Source organism: Acinonyx jubatus, chromosome D1 (assembly GCF_027475565.1).
Source record: "Acinonyx jubatus isolate Ajub_Pintada_27869175 chromosome D1, VMU_Ajub_asm_v1.0, whole genome shotgun sequence".
In the NCBI taxonomy this organism is placed as follows: domain Eukaryota; kingdom Metazoa; phylum Chordata; class Mammalia; order Carnivora; family Felidae; genus Acinonyx; species Acinonyx jubatus.
This window is the reverse complement of record NC_069390.1, coordinates 43,561,932-43,576,558: the sequence shown is the minus strand read 5'-3', so window position 1 is coordinate 43,576,558 and position 14,627 is coordinate 43,561,932. Positions and strand designations below refer to the sequence as shown.

Below are 14,627 nucleotides of genomic sequence, written 5' to 3'. Positions count from 1 at the left end.
TAGACCTGCCCCACTCTTTTTTCTTCCTCTTGTGGCAGAATTCTTAAGCTTTTACATCTTTTCTTGTTCTTAGAAGTCACCAGGCTTGCTGCTGGATGCCTCTCTTTGGTTTTCCAAAAAGTGGTGGTTTCTCCCTTGTCCATAGCCCTGTTCCATTTTCCTGAGAGTACTCTGATTACTGGACCTCTATTACCATTGCACTTGGGAGCACACAAGGATCTTGTCACAGAGTGTGTGTGTGCACATGCGTGTGCATGTTGGGAGGTGTGCGTTAGCACTGTTGGCATACGAGTGCCTGTGGACCCAGTGGGGAGATCTTAATGTGGTTGTACTCCCAGAGCCTTATCAGCAGAGTTCATGCTGAAGTCCTGAAGTAGTCACCAGGAACTGAATTACTTTGATGTTCTTATCTGCTTCTTACTCTGTCTTGCCTCCCCTTAGTCATGAGGTCTCACCTTAGTGGGCTGCATGTTGTTGGATACAAACAGATTTCTCTAGTCACCACCACACAAGTAAGGTAGCCAGGAACTCACCAATTTCTACCTCCTCCACAGGAGAGGTCACCATGGATGAACAGTGTGGCCCTGTGCAGTGTCTCTTTTGGTTGGAACGGTGGCTCTGGCAGAGTTCTTCCCTCTCCACTATGACCAAACTCGTATCTTTCCTGCTCTAGTGGTGTTCTAGAATCTCCCTTCAGGCAGGCTGAACCTCTATAAGTTCTCTCTCACCCAAGGATATCTTTCCAGGTCAGCATTCTCCAGGCTTTTTTTCTTGGCCACTGAGAGGGGGTGCAGCAGTTTTGCTGACTCTAAAATCTTTTCCGAGATCCAAAATCTGTCTGCCTGTTTTTAGATGTACTGGTGGGCAAGAGTTATCCAGGTCTCTTGGCATATTAAACTGGGTCCAACACTTCTTACTGAGAAATTTTGCTTGTGGATGAATGTCTAATTAGTTGTTTAAAAAGGGAGAGAGAAAAGACTAATGTCTTATGCCACCGTGATGCTAATGTCACTCTGATTTTTTAATGTAAGCATTTATAGCTTTGTTCCTTAGCACTGTTCTCACTGTTCCAAATTTTAGTTTGTTGTGTTTTCATTCGCTTCTAAGTATTTTCTAATTTCCCTTGTGATTTCTATTTTGACCCATTTGTTGGTTAAGGATATGTTAATTTCAGCAAATTTGTGAATTTTCCAGTTTTTCTTTTGTTATTGATTTTTAACTTCATTCTGATGTGACTGGAGAAGACACTTTGCATGGTATCTGTCTTCTTAAAGCTACTGAGACTTAACTGGAGGCCTAACATATGGTCTACCCTGAAAATGTTCTAAGTGCACTTGGGAAGAATACGTATGCTGTTCTTGGGTAGAGTGTTCTATGGATGTCTGTGAGATCTACCTTAGTTTATTCTAGTAAGCCCTCTATTTGCTTACTTATCTTCTGTCTGCTTGTTGCATCTACACTGAGAGTGGTGGTACAGTAAAGTCTTGGACTATTATTGCAGAACTATTGCTCCCTTGAATTCTGTCAGTTTTTACTTCACATATTTTGATGATCTGTCATTAGACATGTAAACATTTACAACTGTTATATATATTTGCTGTACTGAGCATTTTATTAACATGTAATATTCTTTTTTGTCTCTTTGGAAACTTTATAAAGTATACTTGGTTTGGAGCACCTGGGTGGCTCAGTCAGTGAAGCACCTGACTTTGGCTCAAGTCATGAGGTCAGGATCTCAGGGTTCATGAGTTTGAGCCCTACATCACGCTCTGCGCTGACAGCACAGAGCCTACTTCAGATCCTGTCTCCCTCTCTCTCTGCCCTTCCCCCACCCCTGCTCACATGCATGTGCACTCTCTCAAAAATAAATAAGCATTTAAAAAATAATGTATAATTTGTCTGATATCAGTTTAGACATCCCTGCTCTTTTGGTTACTATTTCTGCAGTATTTTTCCATATATTCACTTTCAATCTATTTGTGTTTTGGGATCTAAAATGAATCTTTTGTAGATAGCATATAGTTGGATCATGTGTTTTCATCCACTCAGCTAATCTCCTTTGGTTGGAAAGTTCAATCCACTTCTATTTAAAATAGTTACTGATAAGAGAAAAACTTACTTGTATAATTTCGTTGTTTTCTAAATGCCTTATAACTCTTCTGTTGCTCATTTTCTGAATTACTGTCTTCTTTTGTGATTAAATTTTAAATGAAATGTGTAATTTCACATTTCCTTTTGTGTATAATCAATCTACAGTAGTTTTCTTTGGGGTTGCCATGCAGGTTACATTTAACATCTGAAGGTTATAATCTAATTTGAATTTATACCAGTTTAACCTCTTCTTTAACAGCAAAGTTTGGTTGTTGATGTCACAACATTGCATCCTGATATGTGTGCGTCCAAAAGCATACAGGAACAATTCGTTTAAATGTATTAGTTTGTTTAATTATTTAAAAAAAAAGCCAAATGTGGAGATAAACACTGCTATAATAATACTGGCTTTTAGAAAAATAAAAATTTTTAATTGTTAATCTGGTCTTTCTGCCCGTGGACACCGCCGAGTAAGCATTGTGAAAGTCTCCCCTCCCACCGCCATCATGTCTAAGTCAGAGTCTCCCAAAGAGCCTGAACAGCTGCAGAAGCTTTTCATCGGAGGTCTGAGCTTTGAAACAACCAATGGGACTCTGAGGAGCCATTTTGAGCAGTGGGGAATGCTTATGGACTGTGTGGTAATGAGAGATCCCAACACCAAGTGCTCCAGAGGCTTTGGGTTTGTCACCTGTGCATGCCACTGTGGAAGAGGTGGACGCAGCCACGAATGCAAGGCCATACAAGGTGGATGGAAGAGTTGTAGAACCAAAGAGGGCTGTCTCGAGAGAAGATTCTCAAAGACCTGGTGCCCACTTAACTGTGAAAAAGATTTTTGTCAGTAGCATTAAAGAAGACACTGAAAAACATCACCTAAAAGATTATTTTGAACAGCATGGGAAAACTGAAGTGATTGAAATCATGACCGACCGAGGCAGTGGCAAAAAGAGAGGCTTTGCTTTTGTAACATTTGGCAACCATGACTCTGTAGACAAGACTGTCATTCAGAAATGGCCACATTTCTGTGAATGGCCACAACTGTGAAGTAAGGAAACCTCTATTTAGCAACAGATGGCTGGTGCTTCATCCAGCCAAAGAGGTCGAAGTGGTTCTGGAAATTTTGGTGGTGGCCGTAGAGGTGGTTTTGGTGGGAATGACAACTCCGGCTGTGGAGGAAACTTCGGTGGGCGAGGTGGCCTTGGTGGTAGTCGAGGTGCTGGTGGATAGGTGCAGTGGGGACGGCTGTAACGGATTTGGTAATGATGGAAGCAACTCTGGAGGTGGTGGAAGCTATAATGATTTTGGCCATTACAACAATCAATCTTGACATTTTGGGCCCCTACGAGGAGGAAGTTTTGGAGGCAGAAGCCCTGGCCCGTATGGTGGTGGAGGCCAATACTCTGCCAAACCATGAAACCAAGGTGGCTATGGTGGTTCCAGCAGCAGCAGTGGCTATGGGAGTGGCAGAAGGTTTTAATTACTTCCAGGAAACAGAGCTTAGCAGGAGAGGAGAGCCAGAGAAGTGACAGGGAAGCTACAGGTTACAACAGAGTTTTGAGCTCAGTCAAGCACAGTGGTGGTGGGGCCTAGCTGCTACAAAGAACACGTTTTAGACAATACTCATGTGCATGGACAAAAATTCAAGGGCTGTATTTGTGACTAATTGCATAAGAGGTTATTTTAGTTTCTGTTCTGCGGAAAGTATAAAGCATTCCAAGAAAGGGTTTTAATGTAGTTTTTTTTTTTTTTGCACCCATGCTATTGATTGCTAAATGTAATAATCTGATCACGATGCTGAATAATTGTGTCTTTTTTAAAAAAATAAATAAAGGGACACCTGGGTGGCTCAGTCAGTTAAGCGTCTAACTTTGGGTCAGGTCATGATCTCACGGTTTGTGAGTTCGAGCCCTGCGTCCGTCAGACTCTGTGCTGACAGCTTGGAGCCTGGAGCCTGCTTCGGATTCTGTGTCTCCTTCTCTCTCTGTCCCTCCCCGACTTGTGCTCTGTCTCTATCAAAAATAAATAAATGTAAATAAACAAATAAATAAAAATTATTAATCTGAGGGGCGCCTGACTGGTTCAGTTGGTAAAGCATGTGATCTTGATCTCAGGGTTGTGAGCTCGAACCCCACATTGGGTGAAAAGATTAGTTAAAAATAAAATCTTTTTAAAAGTTTTATTGACCTGCTAAAACATGTAGGAAACAAAAAGTTCAGTTATAAACCATTATTACCACAAAACTAGATTTTATAATTGTCTATGTAATTGTATTTATTGAAATCTTTAGGGGTATCTGGGTGGCTCAGTTGGTTAAGTGCCCAACTTCGGCTCAGGTCATGATCTCACAGTTCATGAGTTCAAGCCCCACAATGGGCTCTGTGCTGACAGCTCAGAGCCTGGAGCCTGCTTTTGAGTCTGTGTCTCCCTCTCTCTCTGCCCCTCCCCTGCTCGCACTCTGTCTCTGTCTCTCTCAAAAATGAGTAAACATTAAAAAAAAAGAAAAGAAATCTTTATTTATTCATATAGTTTTTAAAAATCATATGATCATCTCAATAGATGCAGAAAAATTTTTGACAAAATTCAACATCCTTTCATGATAAAAACTCTCAAATTAGGAGGAATCAACCTCAACATAAAAAAAAGGCCATGTATGACAAGCCCACTCTGTCATTTACATGACACTCAATGGCAAAAAGCTGAAAGCCTTTCATCTATTATCAGGAACAAGACAAAGGTGCCCACTTTCAGCACTTCTAATCAAAATAGTGCTGAAATTCATAGCCAGAGCATTTCAAGTAAAAGAAATAAAAGCATCCAAATCAGAAAGTGAGAAGTAAAACTGTTTGCTTGCAGATGACATAATCTTATATAGAAAACTCTAAAGACTCCATCAAAAAAACTGTTAGAACTGATAAATGAATTCAATAGATACAGGATATAAAATCAATACACAAAAATCAATTGTGTTTCTATATTCTAACAATAAACTACCCAAAAAAGATGTTAAGAAAAAAAAATCCCCTGTACACTAGCATCAAAAAGAATAAAATACTTAGGAATAAATGTAACCAAATAGGTAAAAGATATTGAAACTACTAAACTACAAAACTACACTAAAAACTGTGAAACACTAATGAAAAGAATTGAGGAAGACACAAATAAATGAACAGATATCCTACGTTTATGGATTGAAAGAATTAATATTTTAAAAATGTCTAGCAAAAATGAACTATTGGGACCTCATCAACATAAAAAGCTTCTGCACAGTGAAGGAAACAATCAGAAAAACTAAAAGGCAACCAACAGAATGGGAGAAGACATTTGCAAATTATATATCAGATAAAGGGTTAGTATCTAAAATCTCTAAAGAACTTATCCAACTCAACACCCAAAAAACAAATAATCCAGTGAAGAAATGGGAAAAAGACATGAATAGACACTTCCCCAAAGAAGACATCCAGATGGCCAACCGACACATGAAGAAATGCTTCACATCACTCATCATCAGGGAAATACAAATCAAAACCACACTGAGATACCACCTCACACTTGTCAGAATGGCTAACATTAACAACTCCGGCAATGACAGATGTTGGCGAGGATGCAGAGAAAGAGGAACCCTTTTGCACTGTTGGTGGGAATGCAAACTGCTGCAGCCACTCTGGAAAACAGGATGGAGGTTCCTCAAAAAATTAAAAATAGAACTACCCTACAACCCAGACATTGCACTGCTAGGTCTTTATCTAAGGGATACAGCTGTGCTGTTTCAAAGGGGCACATGCACCCCAATGTTTATAGCAGCACTATCAACAATAACCAAAGTATGGAAAGAACCCAAATGTCCATCGATGGATGAATGTATAAAGAAGATGTGGTACATATATATACAATGGAGTATTACTTGGCAATCAAAAAGAATGAAATCTTGCCATTTGCAACTATGTGGATAGAACTAGAGTGTATTATTATGCTAAGTGAAATTAGTCAGAGAAAGACAAATATCATATGACTTCACTCATTTGTGGAATTTAAGATACAAAACAGATGAACATAAGGGAAAGCAAAGATAATATAAAAACAAGGAGAGGGACAAAACATAAGAGACTCTTAAATATAGAGAACAGAGGGTTGCTGGAGGGGTTAAGGGAGGGGGGATGGGCTAAATGGGTAAGGGGCATTAAGGAATCTACTCCTGAAATCATTGTTGCACTATATGCTAACTTAGATGTAAATTAAATAAAACAAAAATAGAAAAAAAGAAAAAAAATTGTCTATCGATCCGGGGTGCCAGGGCACCTGGGTGGCTCAAGCGTCTGACTCTTGGTTTCAGCTCAGGTCATGATCTCATGGTTCATGAGTTCAAGCCCCACAGTGGGCTCTGAGCTATCAATGCAGAATATGCTTGGGATTCTCTCTCTCTCCCTCTCTCTGGCCTTCTCCTGTTTGTACTCTCTTTTTCTCTCTGAAAATAAATAAATAAACTTAAAAAAAAATAATGGTGGAGTAAAATTTTTTTAAAAAATGTCTATACAGCCAAAATGAACTACAGATTCAACGCAATATTTGTCCAAATTCCAATAGCAGTTTTAACAGAAATAGAAACAAAAATTAGAAAAAAAAATCTTAAAATTTAATGGAAAAAAAATTAGACTCAAAGAGCTAAAGCAATCTTCAGCAAAAAGAACAAAGCTGGAGACATCACACTTCCTGCTTTTGAACTAAATTACAAAGCTATAGTAATCAAAACAGTATGGTATTGATATAAAAATAGACACATAGATCAATGGAACAGAATAGAGAACCCAGAAATAAAATCATGCACAAATAATTTTTGGATTATGTTTATTATTTTGTGGGTACATTAGAAATGAAAATAAACTGTGAGAAGCTATAAACACATGCCACATCATGAAGTTTATGGAACAATGGAGGCACCCAATGCAGAAGGTTAAAAGTGGCTTATCCCGTAGGGGGTGAAAGAACTTCACACACAAAAGTCATCAATGCTGAGATTATTGATAGCATTTGCCAGCTGGAGTTTATGCACCAATGGAAATTTTAAAAACAAACATAAGGGAACACTGGCTACTCCTGACCTCTTAGCCAAGGAGTAAGGGTAAGTAAGAAGACATCAGAAGGTGCCTACAATCTCTACAAACACATAGGTTTACCAAAAAAAAAACAAGCCCCAAATCAAACATTCAGGCAATGCTGAATTTGCTCTTCAAGGATCCCCATTTTATGATGTTTCAACAACTCTTTCTCTTGCTAGATAGTTTCCTTTGAGGAAAGAGTATTTTTTTCTTTAGTTTCATTTTCTTCCATTTTGACCTGTCAAGCTTCTCCACTTTGGACAAGTCTGGCTTATCATTCATCTTGAGGAAACGACAGACTCAAGGCTTGAAGACCCGTAAAAGGCTGACCGCGGGGCTAACACTGCTCCACACAACACAAAATTTCCACAGTCAAATGATTTTTGACAGAGGTACCAAGAATACATAGCGGGGAAAGGGGACAGCCTCTTCAGTAACCGATGTTGTGAAAACTGGATATCCATATGCAAAGGTACCATATGCAAAGGTACGAAATTCGATCCCTACCTTACACAACATACAAAAATCCAATCAAAAAAAGATTAGACTTAAGACCTAAAACTGTAAAACTTCTAGAAGAAAACATGGGGAAAAACTCCTTGACATTGGTCTTGACAGCGATTTTGTGGGTCAGACACCAAAAGGATAGTCAACAAGAGCAAAAACACAAGTGAGACTATGTCAAATTGAAGTTTCTGCACTGTAAAGGGAACGTCAATAAAATGAATAAGCAATCTATAAAATGAGAGAAAACTTTTGCAAATCATACATTCAGTGAGGGATTCGTATCCAAAACATATAAGGAACTCTTACAACTCAGTAGCAAAAAACCAATAACCCAATTTAAAAAATGGGCAAAGTGGGGCACCTAGGTGGTTCAGTCAATTAAGTGTCTGACTCTAGATTTCAGCTTAGGTCACGACCTCATGGTTTGTGGGTTTGAGCCCCACATCAGGCTCTCCACTGGCAGTCCAGAGACTGCTTAGGATTCTCTCTCTCTCCCTCTCTCTCTCTCTCTCTGCCCCTCCCCTGCTCATGCTCTCTTTCTCTGTCTCTCAAAATAAATAAATAAACTTAAAAAAAAACACTTGAAAAATAAAAATGGGCAGGATTGAACAGACATGTTCCCAAAGAAGACAAATGGCCAAAAGGTGTGTGAAAAGATGTTCAGAGTCACTAATCAGCAGGAAACCAAATGAAAACCACAAAGTGATATTGCCTCACACCTGTCAGGATGGCTAATATAAAAAAGTGAAAAGAGAAGTTTTGGTGAGGATGTGGAAAAAAGGGAACCCCTATATACTGCTGAATGTTAACTGATACAGCCATTATGAAAAGCAGTATGGATATTCCTTGAAAAATTAAAAAGAGAACAACCATATGATCCAGCAATCCCACTTAGAATATATATCCAAGGACATAAAATTGCTACCTTAAAGAGGTATTTGCACTCTCATGTTCATTCACTGCAAAATTATTCACAATAGGCAAGATATGGAAACAACCTAAATGTCTTTCAATGGATGAATAAAGAAAATGTGGTCGTACATACAATAAAATATTACTTAGCCTTTAAGAAAAAGGAAACCTTGCCATTTGCAAAAATATAGATGAATCTGGATATTATAAAGCTGAGTGAAATGATCAAGACTCAGAAAGACAAGTATTGCATGGTCTCACTTATATATGGAATCTTGAGCAGAAAAAAAAAGCTGAATTCTTAGTAGTAGAGTAGAATGGTAGTTTTCAAAGCATGGGGCATGAGAGAAAAGGGGAAATAACAGAAAGAAAAGAACATAAAAGAAAGAGAGAGAGAGGAAGGAAGGAAGGAAGGAAGGAAGGAAGGAAGGAAGGAAGGAAGGAAGGAAGGAAAAGAAAAGAAGGCAAAGGAAAGAAAGGAAAGGAAAGAAAGCGAGAAAGAAAAGTTAGAATGGTGAGGGGCTGGGAAGAGGAGTTCATAGGGAGTTACTGTTTGATGGATACAAAGTTTCAGTTTTGCACTATGAAAAGAGTTCTAGAGATGGATAGCAGTGATGGTTGTGCAACAACATGAATGTACTTAATATCGCTAAACTGTACACTTAAAATGATTTAAATAGTGAATTTTATATGTGTTTTAGTTGCTGGTGTGCTGCCCTGGGGAGCAGGTGACAGTGAGGCCAGCAGTGGTTCTGGAAATGCTGCAGACCAGCCAGAGGTTGCAAAACATCCTGTTGCCGAGCAGCCTGATAGGGAGTACATCTGGGAGGTAGAAACCCTCTCCCCAGGGCTGACAGAGCAGCCTCCCCTGGCCCATTGGGACCGAAACTGCTCATCATCTGCAGAGCCCCAGTCATTGAGCTGCTGAATAGCAGCATTAAGGAAGGTAACACTAAACTGTAGCTGCTGGCCCCAGGGCCACCTGGTTCAGTTTTGCCACTGAGGGCGTCCCCATGGCTCCCATCTCTCAGATGGTACAAGCTCCTGTGGTCCTGGCAGGAGCGGCAGCTGGGGGCATGACCCCACAGGACCCACCCTCCATCCAGATTGTCTAGGCTCCATCCGCAGTCCAGTTAGTGCACACATTTTGAGTAGAACTGGTACCTCTTCTTGTCTCACATACAGACCCCTACTAGTTGTCTGCCTTGGGTGGGCTAGGCTTGGCGGGGGGGGGGGGGAGCTGCAGGCTGGGTTTGATAATAAAGATAAGAATTTCTCCCCCAAATTTTTTTTTGGGGAAAAAAATTTGTTAAACTTATATGTAAGACTGGTAGTAAGGGCTACCAAGCTACAGCCACTTCAGAACATCCGCCTAGGAGAAGGTACGTTTGGCTAAATGATGGTTTTCAATCTTTGCCCAAGGGCACCCCCTTTCCCCTAATGCAAAGAATAAACTAGCACTTGACCTACAGGGCTAGGAGTATGTTAACTCATGGGAGCTCGTGTCCCAGCCTCACTGAGCACCCCTAGTTCAGAGCTCACCCCAGAAGACTGCAGGCTCTTCTTCCCCTATTTCCTGCCTCTGTCACCACTGCTCATGAACCCTCTTTGTAGCATGGTCATGCTATCCTAAATCTGGAATGGAACATCACATTGTTGTGTCTTTATACAAATGTCCTATCTCTTTGAGATAACTTACAAATACAATGCAACTTCAGGAGGATTTTTCTCTTGGGATAAACAGAGGAGTTCTAAAGTTTACTTAGAAAATAAGTGGTCCAGAGACCTAAAAAGAAGAGCTTTGGGGTACAGATCAGCTTTAACAGCTGTTAGAACATATTTAAAAGTAATGATTGTTTAAAATACTATGGTTATGATAAGGTAAAAATGTGTATTTGAGGAACTGAATGCAAAGGCACAGAGTAGACCCAATAATTTAGCTAAAGAGAGCTAATTTGTGCTAAGAGGTGACTATGGGACAGGGTTGATATCCATTAGACACAGCAGGCATAGCTTAGTGGCCCACAAAAATGTTTTCATTTTCAAATAAGGAAAAAAAAAACTTTAAGAATGAAAATGAACATGTAGTAATGAATCCAGCCTGGGTTGTATTTGCCTTTATTACACACAGTTATAAAATAAAAGCAAAAATGCCTAAGGCACATGAAAACCACAAGGCAATCCTAGCCAACAGAGCATAAACCTTTCTCTATTCATGATCTGTATCATGCTCACCACCATCATAATGGTTATAACCTAATTATTAACCCATAACCCTATAGCCATAATTATTATACCTAATAATATGCATTGTCAGTAAAAACAACACAGCTTCAAGACAAGGGCCTGTCTGCTCGTTTTAGCAAGTTTGTTCCCTAACTCTTACATATTGACTGTAAACAGCCACTGGATTATCCGTTTGGACAAACATTAAGTTATATTCAAAATGTATGTTTAAAAATTATAAATTAGTGGAAGAACTGTCCAAAAATTGCACAAAATAGGATTGAGAGTTTTTGCACGTTAAAAAAAAATTTTTTTAAGTTTATTTATTTTGAGGCGGGGGAGAGGCAGAGACAGAATCTCAAGCAGGTTACACTCTGCCAGCTCAGAGCCCAATGCAGGGCTTGAAGCCATGAACCATGAGATCATGACCTGAGCTAAGATCAAGAGTTGGACACTCAGCTATCGACAACAGCCAAAGTATGGAAAGAGCCCAAATGCCCATCGATGGATGAATGGATAAATAAGATGTGTGTGTGTGTGTGTGTGTGCGTGTGTGTGTGTATACACACACAATGGAGTATTATTCGGCAATCAAAAACAATGAAATCTTGCCATTTGTAACTACGTGGATGGAACTGGAGGGTTTTATGTTAAGTCAAATTAGTCAGCCAGAGAAAGGCAAATGTCATATGAGTTCACTCATATGAGGATTTTAAGATACAAAACAGATGAATATAAGGAAAGGGAAGCAAAAATAATATAAAAACAAGGAGGGGGACGAAACATAAGAGACTTAAATACAGAGAACTGAGGGTTGCTGGAGGGCTTGTGGGAGGGGGGAATGGGCTAAATGGGTGATGGGCATTAAGGAGGACACTTGTTGGGATGAGCACTGGGTATTATACATAGGGGATGAACCACTGGAATCTACTCCTGAAATCATTATTGCACTATATCTAACTTGGATGTAAATAAATAGATGAATGAATGAATATGTACATACATACATACATACATAAAATGTTTAAAAAAATTTTTTTAAACATGAAAAAAAAACACAAGAGTTGGATGCTCAACCAACTGAGCCACTCAGGTGCCCCATATAAGCTTTTTGTTGTTGCTGTTGTTGTTGTTGTTGTTGGTGGTGGTGGTGGTGGTGGTGATGGCAGCATTTAAACTTATAAATCATAGGGGCCCCTAGGTGGCTCAATCGGTTAAGCCTCCGACTTCGGCTCAGGTCATGATCTTGTGGTTCACAAGTTTGAGCCCCACGTTGGGCTCTGTGCTGACAGCTCAGAGTCTGGAGCCCGTTTTGGATTCTGTGTCTCTCCCTCTCTGCCCCTCCCCTGCTCATACTCTGTCTCTCTCTGTCTGTCAATAATAAATAAACATTAAACATTTTTTAATTTATGAATCTTTGAAAGAAAAGGATCAAAAGATAATTTCTGTACAAGAACCAACTAATCACAGTGAAAAAGTAATCAGCACAAAAAGCATTTCATTCAAATGTTATAGAAATGGATCATTATGTTTAATATATAAAAAGTTTATTCTAATGTGGAAGTATCAATAAATGCTCCCTTGATAGCAAATGACATAATGCAAAATATAGATAGAAAGCAAATAGGGGTAAATGTTCATCTTGTAACCAAATTCAAATTAAATAATGAGGTATGTTTTTATATCCTTAACTTGTCAAGAAAGGTATAATAATAACACTAGCACCATTGTTTACAGTGAAATGGATGAGACTTTATGACTGTGGATAAAAAACAGGAACACAGTAGTAGGTACTGAAACCATAGAAGGTTCCTGCCCTTTGACCCAGTAATTTCACTCACTGTAATTTAGATGAGGAGCTAATTCAGGAGAAGGGCAATCCCTCTGTATGCTGCTCCTCCCTGTAGCATTCTCTGTAATAGCAGAAATTGAAAACAACCTGAATGTCCAACAACAGGGACAGTGAAGACAGTGATGTAAATTGCAGTACATTAACTGGATAAAATGTTGTGCAGTTCTCACAGTAATTATGAAGAATATGAGCCAGTGTAAGGTGTTGTTCAAAATAGTGTTTGGCGGGTCGCCTGGGTGGCTCAGTCGGTTGGGCGTCCGACTTCGGCTCAGGTCATGATCTCGCGGTCTGTGAGTTGGAGCCCTGCGTCAGGCTCTGTGCTGACAGCTCAGAGCCTGGAGCCTGTTTCCGATTCTGTGTCTCCCTCTCTCTCTGACCTTCCCCCGTTCATGCTCTGTCTCTCTCTCTGTCTCAAACATGAATAAATGTTAAAAAAAAATTTTTTTTAAAAATACTGTTTGGTAAAACTAAATGTCCAATTATGCAGATGTTTGATTATAGCTCTGTAAAATATGCTAGAATGTAGACAAGGACTATGAGGGAGCAGAGAAAAATAGTGTTTGCTCCTGCTCCTTCCCTCCCAATCATGAAGCTCTCATGAAGTTTCTTTCAGCATCGACACACTCCATGTTCCTGCCTTGTTCCCTCTTTTCCATTGTTCCTTCTTCCATTTATTGAGTGCTGCTCCAGGGCACTCACATCACTTACCATTTTTTGTATTCAGCACTAGGATCCAATAATGAGGAAGACCTATCCCCCTCTGCTCACTGAGCTCACCGTTCACACACAGATGCATAAGGAAGTATTTGTGATACAGTAGAGAAATCCATAAAGTGATAGGAAAAAAAGGAAGGTAAGTGAGAACCAGATTCCTTAGGAATCAATCACATGTTTTATCTCTTCAAAGGGATTTTGCATGGAGAAAGTGCTGGGGGAATTTGATCCCTTGATTACCAGACTTTCCCCCATGACAAGTTTCCCTCCTGCTGGCTCCTCCCTCTGAAGTAAAAATACTCAAGTCTCTCCTCCAACACAAAAATCAAGTTTTCACCTCCACATGCCCCACTCAACATCTTTTCTATAAACTCCTTCCTTTTCAGTCACAATCCATACTTCTAATTCCATACCGAGCAGTCACTGCTTACCCTGCTGCTGGGTGAGTGCATTGCGATAATAAAAACCACAAGAAAAGATGAGGTTACACTGGAATACGTAGGGCTCTTGCAATCCAGGTGGAGGAGACAGAAATTGCAGAAAGAAGGAAGAACTCGGTATTCCAGAGCAGAGACAAGCTGGTGTGTCTAGAAAATGTGAACACAGATGGGAATGGCAAGTGTTGAACCTGGAGGTGTAGGCAAGAGCCCCACCATGTGGGGTCTGTGGGTCTGAGTAGAGTTTGAAGTTCATTCTAAGCTCAGTGGAAGCCATGGAGTGGAGACGCAGCTCTGCTGTTTCTTCTCTCCCATCCTAGACTGTTTGCACAGCATCCTCATCAACCCTGATTTTTATGGCAATAATAGGAAATACGTAGATTAGGTGATGATACCCATCTTACAGGTGAGGAAAATAACACTTGACCAAGGCCACATGACTGGTAAGGGAAAGAAGAGTGGTAAATGGGACTATTAATTGTCCTGGGAACTCAAGAGATAAAATGTAAGGCCCTTTCTTTGTCACTAGTCCATGTAGGTATCTTTCCCTCTTGGGCTGTGCTTCACCTGAGAAGCTGTGCTCTGTAGGGGTCCCTCCCGCTCTCCACTATGAAATGATAAAATCTCTCCATTCCCTTCAGCCTCCTCATCTGGAGCATCCTAACTCTGATGTCCAGGCCACAAGCTAGACCAATTTAATCAGAACCTGGAGGACGTGGTTAAACCCAGATATGAGCATTTCATAAATTCCCAGAAGATTCCAATGGGCATTGAAAGTGAGAAGTCCATGATGGGCAG

The 14,627-nt window shown here is 40.0% G+C and overlaps 1 long non-coding RNA gene and 2 pseudogenes across 2 annotated transcripts in view; 1 reads left to right on the top strand and 2 right to left on the bottom strand.

The window, feature by feature from the left end:
- LOC128311820 (uncharacterized) overlaps window positions 1-14,627 on the bottom strand; it is a 119,625-nt gene that overhangs the window by 59,736 nt on the left and 45,262 nt on the right. Inside the window, exon 4 of one of the 2 annotated variants that reach the window (XR_008290449.1) lies at window positions 12,471-12,739. The exons of the other annotated variant lie outside the window; for it this stretch is intronic. This is a non-coding gene — a long non-coding RNA (uncharacterized LOC128311820). Of the gene's footprint in view, window positions 1-12,470; window positions 12,740-14,627 lie in introns of those variants that run through there. 2 annotated transcript variants of the gene reach the window in all.
- On the top strand, window positions 2,557-3,817 carry LOC106987216 (heterogeneous nuclear ribonucleoprotein A1-like; annotated as a pseudogene).
- On the bottom strand, window positions 6,964-8,783 carry LOC128311818 (thymosin beta-15A-like; annotated as a pseudogene).